This window comes from Cryptomeria japonica, chromosome 1 (genome assembly GCF_030272615.1).
Source record: "Cryptomeria japonica chromosome 1, Sugi_1.0, whole genome shotgun sequence".
NCBI classification, from domain to species: Eukaryota; Viridiplantae; Streptophyta; class Pinopsida; order Cupressales; family Cupressaceae; genus Cryptomeria; species Cryptomeria japonica.
Window position 1 is genome coordinate 170,300,726 of NC_081405.1, and position 22,353 is coordinate 170,323,078.

Genomic DNA, 22,353 nt, shown 5'->3' on the forward strand with positions numbered 1-22,353 from the left:
CTTACCCGGTTAGGGGATTTCAATTCTGTTGTAATTGTTAGAAAACAATAGGAGTTTGCTTGACCTATCTGAATAGCACTACACTTTCTTGATCAGATCCTTTTAAGCTCCTATTTGCCTTTACGCAAACTGCAAACTCATTATCCGGTTGACAACCACACACTCAACTAATTTCTAACAACTCTTGCCAACACTAAATAAAACAACTTCATCGACCTTAAATACAAATCAATTAGGTCGGTAACACAACAAAAACCTAATTCTCTCATCGATATTACAAACAAGCTGGTACAAGTATGACCGTTGGATTTCATAGCAATCTCAACACATCAATTAAGAAAACCTCAACCGCTCCTTGATTATTGCTACATCAAGCCCAATAACTCATCACATGCTTTGCATTAGATGCAATACATTTTTCTCATTCCCTAGACAAACAAACGCGCCAAAACATTTTGAACTTGTCTTCATACAATGACCATATGTGTCACCATCATTACCGCTCAACATCAAATCATAAACCAACATAACCAATTCAACAACCTTAATTGGTTAGGGTTTAACAAAAACAACTGGTAGGGTTTAACCTTTTACATTAGTTATAGGTTCAACTCACAAACATACATAGCGGTTTACAGTGCCCTTCACAAAGCTCTTCCTACCGGTTACAAGATTGCTCAACAATATCATTACCTGAAAATTCACATCAATGACAGCATAACATATCATTAATGCAATCTTCATGCAAATGCCAACATAACTCTTGACACTCAAAGTTACTTAGCAAACTTGGTCTTTGCTTTGTAATTTTGGTGCTTTTTCTTTTCATGACTCATAGTAAGAGAACCTTACTAGTTGTAGTCATGGTTCTCTCTTTCTCTCATGATCTACCCTTTTACCTTATCATTGAAGGCGTGATGCAGGAGCATCCCCAGTCAATGAGAAATCTTGCATCAACCAAAATCATTTCCTTTCTTGTTTAGTTCTTTGTGCAATTTCAGTATTCTTACTGATATGTACTGCCAGTTGCTTGTTCTTCATGGCAAATCTTGTTTGTGTTGGTATTATGGATGTGTTGCATTATTTTTTTCATCAATGTCAACACTTATCCTTCTGGAGATCTTTTTATGTTGAACCGACACATTGTGTTCATCGGCAAGTTCAGTGACTTATGCACAGTCACCGGTATATTGTTCATTGATACGTTATATTGTTCACTGGCACTAAGGATGACTTGTTATCATTTGGAGATCACTTGGTTATGTCGAAGACATGGTTTGAATACTTAGTTTTGTAATTTTGGTTAATGGTCTAATCGGGTTGACATATTTGTTGTTACTGGCAAATTGGTCTAGGTTATGGACCGGTATGCATTATCTATTCCTGATCAGCACGACACATTATGGAGATGATTTATTGATTAGATATTGTTGTAAATGTATTAAGCCGACATGATGCATCACATCTTAACTTGTTTTTAATTAATTTTATTGTAATATTCTTAGTGAGCCAACCTACACATTTGGTCTTAGGTTTTGTATATATGTAAGATCTCAATTGATGAGATATAGGATATGATATATGATATGTAAGGTTATGGTATTGTAACATGGTATGTGCGAATATTGAAGATCATATGAGCAGACCATAGAGAAGGTTCAAGGAAGGTTTGAAGGTGATTATCAAAGCTTAACCAGTATTGAATCCAACATTGGAGATACTATTTTGAGCAGTACATTATTCTAGGATTTAACTATCCTACTGTAGTCATTGCGACTCCCATTTGAGTAGTGTGCTCTAGGTGGTTGGCCTTTCTGCATGTGTAGACCCCATTTGTATACACATATTATCTACAGTAGTATCATCTGATGGTGGGTAAGGTCTCCCACCATGGTTTTTTCCCTTACAAGGTTTCCATGTTAAAATCTTTGTGTTATGTGTTGTGGATGTTGTTTCTCTTTATGTTTCATGCATTACATTTCACTGGTATTGATATTAACTGTTAATCTGTTAATCGACATTAAGTTTGGTTTACCAATATTAAGTATCAAGTTTTATTAAGTTGTATTTGGGTTGAAATTCATAGACAACTGATTCACCCTCCTCTCTCAGTTGTCGTTCGGGTCCTAACAGTTTGCAGTTTCCTAGCAGTTTCATGTGGTTGATTCTAGATTTCTAGTTCATTCGGGTTCTTCTTCGGTCAGTTATCACTTCCGGTTGGTTGTTTCTTGGTTCCCGAGACAACTCATGTGCTTACCGGTTGGTTTTCCTTCATTACCGACATGATTCATGGCATGTGGACCCATCTTGGGGTCTTGTCTGATGTTCTTTGGCATGTGACCATCCTTCCTGTTGAACCGCATCACTTGGTTGTTATTTTCCGGAAGGATTTCTTAAATCTTAGGACTGACCTAATTACACATTTCATTTTCCTGCATTGGTGAATGTAATCTTTTGAGGCTGACCCGAATATGTTCCGGTGGCTATAATATGATGTTATGTAATCATTTGTGAAGGAAGAGGAGATAGAACTAAGAATAAGGATTGAGATTTGCATGTTGTGATCTAGTTGATTCTTAGAGTCCCAGTTGGATTGTATCTGGCTTGAAGCCTACATATAACTGGTCAACTACCATATGTTCTTTGATGATAATCTGATGATTACCGAATGATTGTCAGAAGTTCTATGGCTGGAATATGATATGTTTATATAATTTTGTTATGTTTTCTTGTTGTTTTTATTGTGTCTCTCTCACTGCATAAGCTGGTTGACTCTTCTCAGGGTTTTTACCAGTTATGGTTGCATCAAGTCGTAAGATCCTAAAGTACATTGAGGGCATGGTGAATCTTTCCTCTTTGACGTGGTGAAAGTATTTCAATTTTATTCCTTGTACTTTACCACAAGTATTTGTGTAAGCTCTATTGGTCATTTAGATGAATTGATTATGTGTTGTATTGATATTTTGTCACTACTATCAACACTAGCTGTTTGGATGCTTTATCGGCACCCTTCTAGTCCCTGTAGGTTGAGAAGTTTCTTTTTGGTTTGGATCCGGCATGATCCAGTATGGTTTGGTAATGGAATTGGCTTATTCATGATACTCATGTTCATATTCATTCAGTTGGTTTTGCTCTGGTGATTGGATGCAATCCTATTTGCTTGGAAGCTTGGCTTGTGGTTCCAGCGAGGGTCTCACCGACCAAGCTTTTTATGAAGATCTTTGATGATATACATAAGTGGTGTTGTTGCAGATTCTGTTGGAGTTTAAGGATGTTGTTGGTGATCATGTTCGAGACTTGGTGGATGGAGATAATTGCTTTAGCATGTGGACCTATATTGGGTTTCGGTTGATCTAGGTTATGGACCAGTTTAATGAAACGTGTGGATTGAACCTCTCGATGCATTTCTGGGATGTCTTATGTGTTGGATATTATTTGTTTTTTCTAAGGCCAACATGTTTTGTAATTATGTAATTGATTTATTGTCTGGTAGCTGACCTGATTGTTTATGGTCGAGGGTTTGTATATATATGATGTAAGATCTCATTGTAGATCATATATATGGGAATGGATATGGATATGTAATGTGTGAATAATGTAATATCTTTCAGGAAGAGGATTTGGTCGATCATTGAAGATCGAATTGGGTTTATGTTAGAGGATTTAATCCTTTGGTATTGAGCTTAACCGAAACTGTACTCAGGCATAGGAGATCCTATCTTTGTAGTTCAACGCATCTCTGGATTGTAGTCTAGATTTCTATGTAGTTAGTGAGACTCCTTTTGTGATGAGCAATGTGCTCTAGGTTGTTGGCCTTCCTGCAAGTGCAGGCCCCTCAATTGTAATTAACATATTTACTACAGAAGTATTATCTGACTGTGGGTAGGCTTCCCACCATGGTTTTTCCCTTTACCAATTTTTTCACGTATAAATCTTGGTGTTATGTGAATGGTATTTATTCTATGATAATTGTTTATACTTAATTGGTTTAACTACTATTCTAGAATTTGGTTTAAGCATTCTGGTATTAATGTTTTGGGTTCTGGTATGAAAGTTTTAATTGCTTAAGGTTTTGGTAATCTGTGACAACTAAGTCACCCCCCCTCTCAGTTGTCTTCCAGTTATTTGAACTATCTAACAAGCTCATACTCCCACTAAAATGGGGGCTAAATCTAACATCCTAAAATTGCACCCCTTACAATTTTTGACTGCATTTGGGTCTTTGCCTTAGCGTTTGCACCCCCCGGCCTAATTGGAGACCTAATTATGCTCATACATATCAAAAACCTCATGTAATTCATTGATGCACCCTTCTTGCACCTTGATCTTGCCCCAATTTAGACCAAAACCAAGGTGTGGTGCCCTATCCTCACTAGGACCATGGCATGGCGCCCTGGTCCCCCTTAATTGGGACCTATCTTGGACCCCTCCCACTGACGTATCTCAAATTTGAAGTGGGAAAATCCCCTCTATGCCGGCTCATGTAAAATTAATCAGTTAATCCTAAGGGCAAGTATATAAGAGAGATTTCCCCTCTCATTTAAAAATCTAACTCACATAATAGGTCTTCAAGAATTCAAGAGATCAAGCATTCAAGCATTCAAGAGAAATTGAGCATTTTTAGTCTTCCTTAAAGCTTTGGAGTCAAGATTTAAAGCATTGAAGAGGAGATCATCATTCTACTTTATGAAATCATAATTCCATGTGGAGGCAAGCAAAACTTCACAAGGAGGTATAAGCATTTCATTTTCAATCAATTCAACATCCCCTCAAAGAGGAGGATTTCAAGAAATCTTTTGTTTCTTGATCCTTAGTCATTATCATGATTGTCTTAGGTCTAACAATACCAAACACTTTTTTGATACCTTCTAAGGTTAGGTCTGCATATACTGAGCCATCCTTGGTCATCATGCGTTGTTCCAAATTGTAATTAAATAGACATTGTTGCACTAGCACATGCGCTTCTACAACCATAGGAAAGCCTACTACCTCCACTGCTCCACTCTTGCCAAGGTTCTTCATCTCATCTGTAGATATGGGTTCTCTTATTCATTTGATAACGTCATCTAATTTACAATGTCCCATGTGGGTATCTAATATGAACCTACATTCAGACAACACTTGTAGTTATTTCCATTTTAATTCTCTCTTGAACTCAACTTTCCTAGAATACATGTGCTCTTCTCTATAATTCCTAATAAAAGCCCCTAATTACAACCCAACTAACTATCAAATTATCCAAACTTGAATTTACTGTGATATTATGTCCTCATTACCTATAACAATTCTTAACTACAAATTAGGGTTATAGATACATACCTACACAACTCGTAGAATCACCTCTTCATGTTGTAGAGGATAGTGCAGACAATCGTGAAGACTCACCTCCCTTTATGTACCCTAGCCTCGTGCTATGGTACTTGAAAATTTTATCCTGTTTAATTATGTACCATTGGTATTTTTATTTGTGATGCATAAGAGGTGAATGATTTACAGCTAAGTGTGAGAAATCATGCAATATGACCTATAATATTACCTTTAGTGGGTGGGAGATTCAAAAAAGGACATTTTTAATTAAAACTATACTTTCTATGTTAGAGTGTATCTTTTGTTGTGTATGCGACATTAGGCCTAGAATTTGACGGTCTATATGGTTTTTTTTTTCACTTTTAGACCGTATCTGACATGCTAAAAAAATATTGGACCGTATTCATTGACATGCTATTTTTTTCTAAAATTGTATATATGACACTTCAAATTATTAATAAACTGTAAAAAATTATAGTAGGTAATATATATTATATAGTATATTATAATTTTTAATATTCATATATATTATTTTAGAATTTTATTATAAAAATACAAATATATTTAAAATATTTTAAAATGGTAGCATACAGTTGTTACTAATATTTTATAATATTTTAATATGAATTTTTAGTATTATTTTCTTATATGAATTTAGAAACTTAATAAATTTATTTATTTTAAATATTTTTTATATGAATATAAAAACTTGTCATAATTGAAATGATATTTTATTATTAATTTTTAGAATAGTTTCTATTTTAACTATAAACAAGATTTTTGAGTATGAATTTAGAAACTTGCATAGTAAATTTAATTATTTTCATATATTACAAGGATTTTCATTTCTTTTCATTTTAATTATCATCTTTTTAAAATTAAATTGAAACCAGAATTAAAAACTTTAAAATTATCATTAAATTCTTTATGAGAGAAAATAAAAAATTAAATATTGTTTTGACAACTACTATTTTTCTTAAAATGTCAAATAAAAGACATTGCAATGATGAGACCATTATAAAAAATTCATATGACAGACAAAGATGGTCGTCAAATTCCAAACCTGAGCAACATGTACTTTTCACTTCGTTGTTGTTCTAAGTATCTAGCCTTTTGTTGGGATTTTGTGGGCTATTTTTTCTTTGTTACATGGAAATTATTTCAGGTTTTGGGGTTATTGGTGTTATATTTATCGTTTGACTCTTAATGCAATCGAATGTTCTTTTCCTCCGATGTCTACAAAATACAATAGCATCTTATAGATCATGAACGATGAAATTTATCTGTCTTTAATGTTTTAGAACCAAAGTGATTCACAAACTGATTTCTTCTTGTGCCTCATGAATGTGGTTGTTTTGGATTCCAAGAATTTCTTTGTTAAGGTTATTTTATGATTAAAGGAATTATTTAGTCATTTCTTCCACTACTCACAGCGTTTCATCCTTTGGGCTTCTACTTTGTCTAGTTTTATGGAGTGTGTGAAGAATATTGTCTCACTTCTCTTTGTGGTTTTCTCAAGTGGCTATCTTTGCTCGAAACTTTTGCAACTCAATTAATATCATTATTATACTTATTTATGTAGCTTGCAGGAAAACATGTAGTTCATTTTCCATTTGTTAGCAACCACACCAATTACATAAAACGTGCTATTTTCTCCACGAACCCGATTTTAGTCTCTTTTAAGTCATTTCAAAGAACATTTTACCTTCTTTCACCATTCACATAATTTCATTCCTAAAAAATGATGGGTCCTCATTTTCATGGAATAAATGGGGCATGTTGTGAAACCTCACAACAGATGTGATTTAAATTAATAAAGGACTTTGATTTAATTAATTAATTAAATGCATATAGAAGTTCTATAATGCATAGTATAATGAGACACACTAAAATGGGTGCTAACTAAGCATGGAATTGTACATCCTACTCAAAGGTGTACAATTTATGACACTACAACATCTCACATGTAAATGTTACTAATAAAGAATATAGAATACATGAAATATGAAATACAAGAAGGTAACTTAAGATTTCATGCCAACTGCATCACAATAATACAAGTAATGATATGTGAAATATGATCATTGGAGTCTCTAGGTGCCACTAACCCAATGGTCATTTGCAAACCAAGAGACTGGAACATGGTTCAAGAACATTTCCACCCAACCACTTAGCGTACACTTCCCTAAATTTCTTCATACTTGAAGAATACCTAACTCTACACAAGAAACCTAGCAACTTGGAAATGGTAAATATGATAGAATCTAGTGCAACCTGCGATATCTACATGCATTTCACATATAAGAATGCTATATCCTACTATTAGGATAATGGTAGAGAAAATAAATAATAAGAAAACATTTGTCTATTTCAATGAAACAAATGGCTTTGGTCAAAGCACTTTAAATTGTATATATGTGGGTAGATACTAAAAACAAGATCTAATATTTTTATTAGCCCATTTTCAATACCCATATATCAAAAGGTAAATCCATAATCATACATAGAAAAGAAAAATACTTTCTTTATCAAGATAATTCAAAACATAACATGCATGGTCTAAATCATAAATATTTTCATGCAAAAATGATAAATATCTATATGATACTTTGTACAGTTCAATTTATAATAACAAGTAATTCCTGGTTATATATATTTTCTAAATTCTGAAAAAAAAGTTTAAAAGATAATTCAAAACATAACATGCATGGTCTAAATCATTAATGTTTTCATGCAAAAATGATAAACATCTATATGATACTTTGCACAATTCAATTTATAATAACAAGTAATTCCTAGTTATATATATTTTCTAAATTTTGAAGAAAAGTTTAAAACTACACTATTGATCCATAACCCTTGGCTATTCAAGATATGAGAATGATTATAGTCTTCCAAATTATAACAATGATAATAATTAAATATCTGGGCTAAATATAGTTTTACCATCACTTCCTTCGCTCAAGTTTTCCATACATTATTCTTGGTTTTGTATCCTTCATCATTTCAAAGATTATTTCTTTGATAATGTTATTATCTTAATAATTTCCTCCAAAGATTATTACTTTCCTACAACTCCACCTTCGCTATATATCTTTTCACTAAGTTTATGATAACCAAAAATGATACTAACTAGACACTTAGTAATGACTGTAAACAACTTGAACCTATTTATAACACATTTTAGAACTTTCCGTAAGTTATAACTATATTTTATGTTGATAAAGAGAAGGTTTCTTACTATTCCATCATTGTATTTTCTTGGAAAAAAAGTTACCAAAGCATGTAATACTTAATCCCATTCTCTATAATAAAAAATGGTTATCTTAAACAAAATAAATCATAATATAGATTCTATTAATATTCTAGCATTATTGACTAACCCTAACTTAATATTATATTCTACCTTAAGACTTGATTGATATTTCTATGCAACTATTGATTAAAAATGGTCTATTAGTAAAGCATATTAAATATCTAATAATTGGTATGAAAGGTGACAACTAAAAATTCAAGGTGGAGTTCTACTTAAAAAGGAATTTCAGGATAAAATTTTACTTCTAATATAGTAAAAAATCATGCAAGGAAAATAATCAAGGTAAGAAATGATCAATTCATATTGCAAGTGTTGGCTTCCATTCATGGTTTTACTATCAAAGAATCAACAATGTAGGGGCGATGCATGTAAATTAATGAGATCATTTAGTATGATTTCAGGCATTTCCACCATAGATCCTTATTGGTATCAAACACCATCGCCAAAAATTAGAGCATATGCTTGCATTATGGGGAAAGATAAGAACTCCAACTTAGATGGGTTCCTTACCTAGGAATCCTCGACATTTTATGCTAGACACTAAATATAGGCTAAAAGAAATTATAACAAGTCATGTTTAATAAATTTGTACTTCTTTGATATATTTACATGTTACTAAGAATGCATATCACTAATCTACTTAGCTATATGTTTTAATTGAATAACATAGTATCTCAAAAGATTGCGACCTTACATTGAAAATCTTTATGACATGCATAATTAAATTTCTATGACAATGTGATTGCATGAAATGCATATGCCAAATGAACTATGTGTAGATTATAATACTTATAGTGCAAATTAGATGAGAAGAATTTAACCTTGGCAAATAGTATGAAGGGGTTATCACATTTCATGCAAAATATAAACACATAGAAAAGCACTTAGTTTACTATGCTTAAAGGAATATTTGGAATAAATTGTAGACGCAAACATCTTGGAGACACACATGCAACAATAAAAGCATAGATACGATATGCGATTCAATTAATAATATATTTCAAGATAAGAATAATTATTTGACTGAGTGCAACAAGTGTTGCATTCTAACCAAATCACAATGATTTCAAAATATGCATAAAATTTTTGGTCTTATAATACATAAAGCAAGGAATAATCGATCCAAGACAATCAAGAATACTTTTACATGAAATGAAGGAAAATAGATAACTTATATATCATAGTTCGATATGATGCATACATTTTAATATCAGTCAATATCACACACTCAATTTTTGAGGAAGACCTATGTTTACTCCTTTGTTGTGGGGTAAGTCATGCATGAGCATTTTTTTCCCCCATCCTCTATCCACTATCTCAAAACCATGTCATTGTTTGGATGTTTTTCCGAACTTTTTTTTGTTTCCTTTTGTTATCTCTCTTTCTAAGTCTCTTTCTCTTCCTCTACCATAATACATCTCTCTTCCTTTCTAATCAATTCAAAAATGTTACATCCTTCCTTGTGATACAATTTATACTTTTACTTGCATAATAATTTTGTGGTGAATTCACATTTGGTTATGAATTGCATTAGTTTGATGAGATTGAGTGAGCTTTTGTGGAATGAATGTTTAAACATTAATGATTAGTGAAATATTATTAATGTTTTGATTTTAAAATGGTTGTTTGTTATGGCCTAAATACAATCATGGTTTTGAGTTGGTTGCAAGGCATACCACCCTACCCTCTAGGACCTAGTGTAGGAGCACCCCATTGTAGAAGCACAATCAGGATGTCCAAGGTCACTATCTGATTATATTTGGGTCATTTATGAATTGTAAAGAATTTATGTATGTATTTTAGTTCATTTTTATCCAATGGAGTCATAATGTAAGGCTACTTGAGCCATTTGTGTAAAAGTTGCATAGTTGTCCATTTAGGACCTAGTGGGGTCAAAGAGTCAAAATGATGTAAACATGCCATGAAAGGGCATAAATGCTTGTAAAAGTTCATTTAAGGGTTATTTGATATGTTTATAAGGTTTTTGTCAAGTTTTGGGGTCATTATGTGAAAATGTCACAAAAAGTTGTCAAAAAGATGAAAAGTGGCAAAAATGCAATAATGCAAAATTGCATTAAAAGTTGTAAATGGGAAGTTGAAAGGTCTTGGAGGTAGTTATAAGGTCCAAACTGACCAAGATTCTATAAAAGGCTGTATTTGGTCGAACCAAGGGGGAATGAGAAGGAGGATAACAATTTTGAACAACTTGTGTGTTCATAAGCTTGCCATTTTGATAGTTTATGTTGTTACTTTGTTGTTTTCAGGCCTTGTACGGACCTGTACAGCCTAGAAACCATGTATAATTATCATGGTTAGATATTATTTTGAATTATCTTCCTTCTTTTTTTGGTTTGGAGTGATTTCATCGAGAAACGAAGAAGTTATGGATGTTTTACGGATTGCAACTTCTAGATTTCCTGAAAATAGTCATGTTGTAGCGTATGGTACAGACTCATATTAAAAATGTATGACTTGTAAATGGATTCATTGGAAATATTTGTGATTAACCTTTATTTCTCTTTTGGTTTGGATCGATTTCATTCAATTTTGAAAAAGTTATGTAAGTTTTGGTGAAAACAGATTGAAAAACCATTAATAATGGAGGTGTGTACGAGGGTTTGTTTATATCTCAAATTATAACCATAGGAAAAATATTAATATTAGATTTTTTGAAAGTATATTGAAGGGGCTTCAATATTAATTTGATTTGGGATCAATTTTTTTTGTTTTGTAGAAGTTATTTGATGCCCTAGGTGGACTGGGCATGGGCATTTCTAGTTTTATTTATGATAGTCAAAACAGTCTCCGTGTAGAGATAACAAATTTTAAATGAACTGTTGGATTTTGTTAATATTTGGATATGTTTTACAAAACCTAATTATATACAACTCCACTGAAGGGATTTATCTAATCTTATCATGTTTGAAAGTTGTGCATAACAAAAAACACAGTATCAAAACTGTCACAACTGGGACAAATTTGGAAGATGTTTACTAACATGAATTGGATGGACTCAGTGTTGATGGGTAAGCGTTTGTAAGGGATTTACAATGTCTTATGAAGTTTTATGAAGGCCTATTGAATGGCATATCCAATATAGAAGGATGAGGTATGGATACCTTAAGAACAAGGTATGGTTCATGACTATGTTGAATGCTCTTGAATTTGTTTTTGGAACCAAGTCTATTATTTCAAGTTTGGATATTGGATCAAATGTGATAGATTGATCTTGATGGAGAAGTTGTTTGATGCCTTAAATGAATAGTTTGGAATGAACCTTGAAGGGTTCTTGAGTGAATGTGTTTGGAACTATGGTGCTTTGCATCAGGACCAGAGGGAGAGTATCACTAGAGAGAGGGTTAGAGACGTGAGAATAGGCGAGGCTGCCATTTGAGTCTATGCACACACTCATGAAGTAATAAATTGCCCTTAGTCAAACTTTTGATGGTTTTGCCTTGTGTCTCATCTAGTATGTACAGTTGAATTTGTAGTGACTTTAGATGTCAAACCTAGACTTAATCTTGGGTACGCTTAATTAATGTATTGAGCTCGATCTCCTTAGTTAATCTAATGACATATGTAATGATTTTACTTTCAATATTATTTAAATGATTACTATTAATGCATATGTATCAAGAGATACAATTACCTATAATGTATATACGCATACATATATATAAATAAAATATACATATAAGTATATATGTCTACATGTATATGCTTTGGTATATAAAGATATATACATATTAAGAATAATATATTTACCGAATGAGAAATTTAGGTTTAATACACTATGGCTAATTAACCAACTTTTGAAAGTCAAGATTTGTAATATCATAAGCCGTTTATTAACGGCTATTTCAAACCAAGTTTCGAATTACTTATATAACTTATGAAATTTAATTATAAGCCAATGTAGGCAACTACTATATTGAATCTCATCACATGGATTTAAATGAAATAATAACTACCAATTCCTTGAGGCGTATATTATAATATCAGCCTTGACTTTTAAAATGACACACATCATCTAATAAAATTATAATCGCCTTTTGCTTATAATTTTCTTATGCTCATATAAGGATTAGGAGTTGTAGATAGACTGCAAAAGAGAAAAGATATTATGGAGATGTTTTTTTATATATTCAGCCTAAGTTATGATTGCATAATATAATGCGAAGGTCTAAGGTCTATGTTGAAACTGAATTCAGGTCTTCTCATTTTTCTAAATAGACTTTGTTTATGTTTGTTTTTTTAAGAGTTTTCTATATTATTATATTTAGAAAAGATTGTTTATGTTTTTTTTTTTTGTTTTTTTTTTGGGTAGAGTTTTCTATATTTAGAAAAGATTGGAGAGCATACTCCTTTGTCTTTATAAATAGAAATTGAGCATGAACTCTTAATGTTCAATTTTCCATTCAAGAAATGTAGCCCATAGTGGGCCTTTATTAGACTGATAAATGATATGGAAAGAGTTGCATGTTGTAGTTTTATTTTGAGAACTCAATTTAGCTACTGGTTTTTGAGTTAGTTAAATATTTCAAAATGAAACAAGGTTAGTTCTAAGTGAAAGGTTTAGCGTTATATGCAGAAATAAAGAAGTGATATGAATCATTGCAGATAACGTTGGTCTAGAGAATCTATGTTATATTCTATCACCATATTTATAAGTAGCAAACATTAATATATGTATATAATAAACAATCAATTTAAGAAAGATAAACTCCTATTCTTGTGTATACGCATGGAGGCACAAAGGAATTGTACATTCATATATGCATGTGGAGTAGGAGGTTTTAAGAATCCTTTGAACTCTATACACACCAAGACTCAAGATAAAAAAGGGAATGAAACCCTAAGAGATGGCTAGTGAGCTAAGTCTAGAGTTGCAATCCTTAATAAGAGCTATGTATTATATACACTCTAAATTTCTTAATGATTAGGTAATATTTTTAAGATACTTTTAGTTATTAAGCTAAACTTGTTATTGTAGACACCTAAAATTGTCCAGTTTAATTAAATAAATATCTTTATTTATTTAATTATTTTTTCATAATTCTTCTATTAATTAAATAAATCTTTATTTATTTAATTAATTCATTTATTCTCTTCTAGCCTTATTTCTCATTTAAATAAATACATTTATTTATTTAATTGATCCCACTTCTTCTATTAATTAAATAAATATTTATTTATTTAATTAATTCATTAACCTTTTCCACCCATGACACATGTCATTCATCTCTTAATTCCTACACTAACTACCCTCTCATTATTTTCTTATTTTCTTTACCTACCCTTTAATCATAGCCGACCATTTATCTTTTACACCTCTCAATCTTATCCCTCCATTTCTTAAGTGTCTTCTATATAAGGAGATGCTTTCTTCATTATTAGCCCTGATCGATTGACTACCCAACTACGCTTTCAAACTTTCATATGCGGTTCTACTTGCAACCACATTTTCGTTCTTTGTTGAGCTCTTGTGCACATATAAAATCTGAGAGCAAATATATCAAGCAAGAGCAATGGAGATAGGAAGAATGGAGATTCAAACCCTATTGGACATGTGATGGTATAATCTTTGTGATTTCATTTTATTTGCATTGTCTTAGGTAATCTTCATTTGTTATGGTGGATCTTTGTTGTTGTTAGGCTAGGGTTTTGTGGTTGAATTCATTTAGTCTTTCAATATTGTTGTTATCCATTTTCACCATAAATAGTTATGAATTAGAAATAACTTTTCTAGTTTAGGAAAGGGGTTGCAGAGATCTACAAAGAATTTTCTTAAATTTAGGAACATTATTTTCACATGGTAATCAAAGTGTGAGGGGTGATATAATTGTGCATTATCGACTTTAATCATAAGTTAAATGACAAGAAGAATTTGCATCTTCCTTATTGTGTTAGGCCTCAGAGGCACCTAAGAGGGGGGGGTGAATCAGTTGTCTATTAATTTCAACCCAAATATAACTTAACCAAACTTAGTGCATAATACTGGTAAACCAAATTTTAGTGTCGGTAGACAGTTTAGCAGTTAATAACAGTACCGATAAAGTTTAATGCATGAAACAAAAAGACAGATAACATACACAACACATAACCCAATTATTTGTATGTGGAAACCCTGTAAGGAGAAAAAACATGGTGGGAAACCTTACCCACAATCAGATGATACTACTACAGATAGTATGTGTGTACAAATGGGATATGCACATGCAGAAAGGCCAACTTCCTAGAGCTCACTACTCAATCACAAAATGGGAGTCACACTGACTACAATTGGATGGTTAAATCCAATGATAATGTACTGCTTAAAATAGCATCTTCATACGATGGATTCAGTACCGATTAAGCTCTGATTGTCTTCTTCAAAAGCCTCCTTGAATCTTGAATGATGTCTACATGTATAGATCTGATTATATTCACATATACCTTATTACAATCCTCTTCCACACTCTTCTACTTATAATCTCACAAATGAGATCTTACATATATACCAAAACCTGAGACCAAATGTGTAGGTCACCACACTAAGATATTACAATTAAATCAGTTTGCGATGCATGATGTCGGCTCAATACATTTACAACAACAACAAATCATCTCCATAACGTGTCGTGCTGATCTGGAATAGATAATGCTTGTCGGTCCATAATCTAGACCTATTTGCCGGTAACAACAAATATGCAAACTCGATTGTACCAATAATCAAATCACTAAAACCAATTGTCAAATAATATCTTCAACATAACCAAGTAATCTCCAGATGATAACAAATCATCCTCAGTGCCGGTGAACAATATAACTTGTCAGTGAACCAAATACCGGTGACTATGCATAAGTCACTGAACATGCCGGTGAACATAGCCAAAGATCTCCACAATGATAAGTGTTCTCAAGTGTTGACAAGTGTTGACATCAATTACAAAACCAATGCAACACATTCATAATACCAACAATCTCCCCCTTTGAAATTGATGGCAACACAAGATGGAAAAACCATCTAAGTGCCAAAGCAAAAATGCCAAAAACCAAAACCAACAATCTCCCAAAGAGAACATTAACCAGAACTCAAAATACAGATACAGAGAGTAAGAATCTCTCCCCCAATGAATAATATCTCCCCAAAAGATAATGTGTTTTTCCATAGATATCTCTCCCCATTTGACATCAAATGCCAAAGCAATACAAAACTAAATAAATCAGTTCATAGAACTTGTTACAAATGCCAATTGTTCTAACCACATTTATTCAATCTACTCCCCTTGAGAAGTAGCTCTCCTTCATCAAAGCCGGAAAAAAAGTTTCTCTGTCAATTTTGTTGGTCTGATGCCATGCTTCAATTGTCTAAGTTTTTACTAATGAGGCTATAACTCCAAGCTGCTCTCTTAGATATTCAAAAGTTTCCTTAGGCAAAGGCTTAGTAAAGATATCTGCAATCTGCTCTTTAGTATTCACATAAACCAAGTTCACTTCTTTTTCTTCAACATTCTCTTTTAGAAATTTGAATTTGGTAGAAACATGTTTAGTTTTTGAGTGAAATATCAGATTCTTTGATATATCAATTGCTGCCATGTTATCATAGTAAATGATTACAGGTTCTTTGCATTTTACCTTTATGTCCTTCAACATTTGCGTAATCCATAATACCTATGTACAATTAGTTGTTGCTGCAACATATTCTGATTCTGCTGTTGATAAAGATGTACAACTTTGTTTTTTTCTCAACCATGAAATTAGTCTGCTGCCAAGAAAAAATGCTTTGTCGGAGGTGTTTTTTCTATCATCTACATCTCCTACCCAATTTGCATCTGTGTATGCACATAAATCAAATTTTTTATCTTGAGGATACCATAAGCCAAGATTTGTTGTGCCTTGTAGGTACCAAAAAATCCTTTTCACTGTTGATTCATGATTTTCCTTAGGATTACTCTGAAATCTTGAAACAATACATACTGCATTCATAATATCAGGTCTTGATTTTGTCAAATACAATAAACCTCCTATCATAGACTTGTATCTTGTTGGATTAATAGGTGTTGATTCATCCTTCAATGATAGTTTATCAGTTGTAGTCATAGGTGTGCTTACCGGTTTAGAGTTTTCCATTGCAAATTTATTAAGTAATTCCTTCAAGTACTTTGATTGATTTATGAATAAACCTTTATCAATCTGTGAAATTTGCAATCCTAAAAAGAATTTTATCTCTCCAATCATAGACATTTCAAATTCTTCCTGCATCTTATTACAAAAGTCTTTACACAATCCATCTTCTCCACTAAAAATGATATCATCAACAAAAACTTCAATAACCAAGATGTCATCATTAGTCATTTTGCAATATAAGTTGTTGTCAGTATTACCTTTAGTGTAACCAAGCTTCAAAAGATATTTGTCCAATCTAGCATACCAAATATCTAGGAGCTTGCTTCAATCCATATAAAGCTTTCCTTAACCTGCAAACCATATCTTTATCATCTATCAAAGAAAATCCGTTAGATTGTTCAATGTAAACTTCCTCTTCAAGATCACCATTCAAAAATGTGCATTTAACATTCATTGGATATACTTTATAGTTCCTGTGTATTGCAAAAGCTAAGAATAATTTGACTGCCTCAAATCTAGCTAAAGTGCAAAAGTTTCATTGTAATCAATTCCTTCTTTCTATGAATATCCCTTACACACTAATCTTGCTTTGTTTATGATTACCTTACCATCTTCTTTGAGTTTATTTCTGAATACCCATTTAGTTATAATTACATTTTTGTTTTTAAGTCGGGGAACCAATGTCCATGTGTTATTCTTTTCAATTTGTTCCAATTCATCTTCCATAGCCTTAATCCAATGTTTATCTTTACATGCCTCATTAATAGTTGCTGGTTCAATTTGAGAAATTAGACATACCTCTTCATTTGCCAGTCTTCCTCTAGTCATAACTCCTTGATACATATTCCCAATTATCTGACTTTCAGAGTGATTCAATCTTACATACCTAGGTGTATTCACTTCCTGTTGTTCTTCAGTCACTGCGGAATTCTCAAATGATGTCGGTGTGACTGGATCAACATTCTGTACTGATGTACTCATAGTACATTCATTTTTTATTATCTCAACTGCCGATTCAGAGTCTATAGACCTTCTAAACTGTTCATCAATCTTCACATTTACACTTTCAATGAGTTTCTACAATCTCTTATTAAAACATCTATATGCCTTTCTCTTAGATGAATAACAAAGAAATATTCCTTCATCACTTCTAGGATCAAATTTTCCAATATAATCATCTCTCCTATACAACATCTGCTTCCAAATATTGTGAAATATTTAAGAGTACGAGTATTGTCAAACCATAGTTCATGAGGGGTCTTACCAGTTTCACCTTTGATGTGAACTTTGTTGAATGTATAAAAGTTTTATTGACTTCTTCTCTCCAATACACATGAGGTAGGTTTCCTTTTGATATCATGCTTCTAGTTGCATCCAAAATATTTTTGTTCTTCCTTTCCACAACTCCATTTTGTTGGGCTGTCTAAGGTGCTAATAATTGTCTTCTGATTCCATTCACTTCACAGAATGTATTAAATTCCTTAGTTGTGAATTCAACTCCTTGATCTGATCTCAAACATTTGATTTTCTTATCGATTTCATTCTCTACCATCACCTTGAATAGTTTGAATTTCCAAAAAGCTTCTGATTTCTCCCTGAGAAAAGTAACCCAACACATTCTAGAATAATCATCAATGATTAGCATGAAATATATATCTCCTCGTAAACTTCTAGTTCTTACTGGACCACATAAATCAGTATAAATTAAGTCAAGAATATTATTGGATTTCTCTGGAATACTCTTGAAAGTTACTCTAACTTGTTTTCCAAATTGACATTCCTTACATACCGGATTGTGAGGTTTAACAATATTAGGTAAATCCCTTACTGCCTTAGTTGTACTATTTTTCACAATGCAATCAAAATTTACCTGACACGGTCTCTTATGCCATAACCAACTTTCATCAATATGTGCAATCAAGCATGTCTTCTCATTGTTATTAAAATGAAAGATATTATCTCTAGTTTGATTACCGGTTGCAATTTCCAAACCAATTCTATTCATGATTTTGCATTTACCATTCTTGAATTGTAATTGAAATCCCTTTTCAACTAATTGACCAACACGCAAAAGATTATGCTTCAAACCTTCAACATAGTAAACATTATCAGTATTGTGCTTACCATAAAAGATATAGTCCATTTTCCTTTGATCAAAAAAGCTTTGTCATCTCCAAATCTTACTATACCTCCATTGTATTCCTGAAAGGTTAAGAATTTACTTTTATCACTAGTCATATTATGTGAACATCCGGAATCAATGATCCATTCATCCTTTTCTTCAATTTTAGCTGCCTGGGCCTACTCTACCGGTTGAACAGTAGGTGTTGGTTGATCTTCTCTTATAGCAAAAAAATCCCATCCATTATCTGTTGGTTCCTCATCAGAATCATCAGTAACTCCTTCATCAGCATAGTAACATGATTTGTCTCTTTTCTTCTTAAATCTATACCTTTAATATTCAAGGTTAGGCTTATATGTTCTTTTATCTTCTTCTTTCAATCTTGCATGTCTATTAGGACACTTAGATGCCATATGACCAATTTTATTGCAGTTAAAACATTTAAATGGTGCTTTACCTTCATAATTACTTGCAAATAGTGCTTCAAGCTCTTCAAGTTCTTCATTCTCTCTTCTGATTTCTTCAAGTTCTCTAGCATAGAGTGATTTCCAATCAAATTTTTTAGATAATGATGATGATGTTGCAGATGATGAAGCTTTGAAAGCCAAATTTGTCTTAATTGTAACAATAGGACCGAATTCCTCAAGTTCAAAAGATGAAAATTTTCCAACCAAAGTATCTCTAGATACTGATGCATTAGGCATTGTTCTCAATTCATTAATAGCAATTACTTTCATTTTGTATGTCGGTGGCAAAGCTCTTAAGACTTTAGAAAAAATTTCATCTTCACTTAAGGATCCTCCACAACATTGTATGCCCAAAACAATTTCATTTACTCTTTCCATAAAAGCATAAATCCTTTCATCTTCTTCCATTTTCAAATTTTCATACCTGACCCGGAAGCATTCCAGTTTTGCAATTTTGACAGTGGTATCACCTTCATTTAATGTCTCTAATTTGTCCCTAATAGCTTTAGCAGTAGATCGGTCTGATAATCTCATGATTTTCTGATCTGACAATGCACTCAAAAGTGCTTCTCTTGTTTTGTAATCATTTTCTTCATATTTAGCCAAGGTTGGTGGATTAGGTTGACCTTGAGTAGGAGCAACATAACCATTCTTTGTAACATCCCATATGTCCTTCCCAATGCAATTCAGATGTGTCTCCATTCTGATCTTACATATACCATAGTTGGTTCCATCAAGCTTCAGACTATCATTCCTGAAATAGTTAGAAGACATAGGGTCTCCTCAAGTTGTTAAACTTCTGCAAAAAGATGACTAGGCTCTAATACCAATTGTTAGGTCCCAGAGGCAATTGAGAGGGGGGGTGAATCAGTTGTCTATTAATTTCAACCCAAATATAACTTAACCAAACTTAGTTCATAATACTAGTAAAGCAAAATTTAATGTTGATAGACAGTTTAGCAATTGATAAGAGTATCGGTAAAGTTTAATACATGAAACAGAAAGACAAATAACATACACAACACATAACAGAATTATTTGTACGTGGAAACCCTGTAAGGGGAAAAACCACAATGGGAAACCTTACCCACAATCAGATGATACTACTCTAGATAGTATGTGTGTACAAATGGGGTCTACACATGCAGAAAGGCCAACTACCTAGAGCTCACTGCTCAATCACAAAATGGGAGTCACACTGACTACAATTAGATGGTTAAATACAATAATAATGTACTGCTTAAAATAGCATCTTCATATGTTGGATTTAGTACTGATTAAGCTCTGATTGTATTCTTCAAAAGCCTCCTTGAGTCTTGAATCATGTCTGCATGTATAGCTCTGATTATATTCGCATATACCTTATTACAATTCTCTTCCACACTCTTCTACTTCATAATCTCACAAATGAGATCTTACATATATACCAAAACCTGAGACCAAATGTGTAGGTCCGCTCACTAAGATATTACAATTAAATCATTTTGTGATTCATGATGATGGCTCAATACATTTACAACAATAACAAATCATCTCCATAATGTGTCATGCTGATCTGGAATCGATAATGTTTGTCGGTAACAAATATGCAAACTCGATTGTACCAGTAATCAAATCACCAAAACCAAGTGTCAAAAAATGTCTTCGACATAACCAAGTAATCTCCAAATGATAACAGAACATCCTTAGTGTTGGTGAACAATATAACCTATCGGTGAACCAAATACCGGTGACTATGCATAAGTCACTGAACATGTAGATGAACATAACCAAAGATCTCCACAAGGATAAGTGTTCTCAAGTGTTGACAAGTGTTGACATCAATGACAAAACCAATGCAACACATCCATAATACTAACATATTGTACCCTTGAAATGGGAACTAGAAGCAGTTGCCAAGGTCAGTATACGAGAATGCTTGACTTGAGGTACCCTATCAACCATGTTTATATAAGTATAGAGTTGCAATCATATATAGGATGTCTATAGTACTTTAGTAAAGTAGGGGTGGGTGAGAAGATGATTGTACTTCTTGAAAGCATTTAGTATAAATCCGTTTGGCCCAAGTGGTACAAATGTTTGCTTGCACCCAACCAATTTACTATGTCATATGCAATAGATGAGAATAGGGTGATCCACAAGTTTAGCTATGTAAACTAGGAACTAGACCTATCTCACACAAATTACATTAAAAGAAGATTGAACCTCAATTCTATTAGGAAAAGGGCTTAATGCAGATTGAGTTTTGTTCCCCTTTTGATTGAGTTGAAATGCAATTGAAAAGGATGTAATTTGGATGTTAAGGCTAGATGATAGTAAGCAAAATATACATCTCATAGAAAATATGAAACCACAAATGCAGACATAAAACTAGGATATAGAGGGGAACCTATAGCCAAAATTGGTATAGGGACACACTAGAGCAGGATGCATTTAGCACCCTAGTCCTCCAAAAGTGTCCTAGTCCTTCTATAACACCCTGGTCCCCATGGGTCTCTAGAACTTCTAAAAAAAAATCTAGCTTTGTTTGTCTTTGTCTCCTCTACCCAATTCTTTATTTGCAACTCCTAAATCTATCACCTACACACCAAAAGAAGGGAAATTATATTGTGGATAGGGGTTTGAATAAGTCAAACCATAGGTTTAGAATCAACCCTATAATTGAATTGAAATTGAAATAAAAAAGCTTGCCTTTTGAGGGAAAGGCTAAATTTGAATTGAAATATTTGAACTACATTGATTATACCTTCAATTGATGAAGCAATATCTTTGCTATAAGTCTTTCATGTGCTCATGCAATACCATGATAAATTACATAAAATAAATTATGAAATCATAATTGAAACATAAATAAATATGCCTTAATGTAGCTTGTTTCTCCTTGAATCATATCTTCTCTTGAAGTGTTTCTCTTGACTTGGAATGATAGTGTAATGAGGAGATAAAAATGAGATGTGCAAATGAATTGAGAGAGATTCCTTATATAGGGATTTCACAATAAAATCACCTTTAGACCAATTTAAAATTATCAG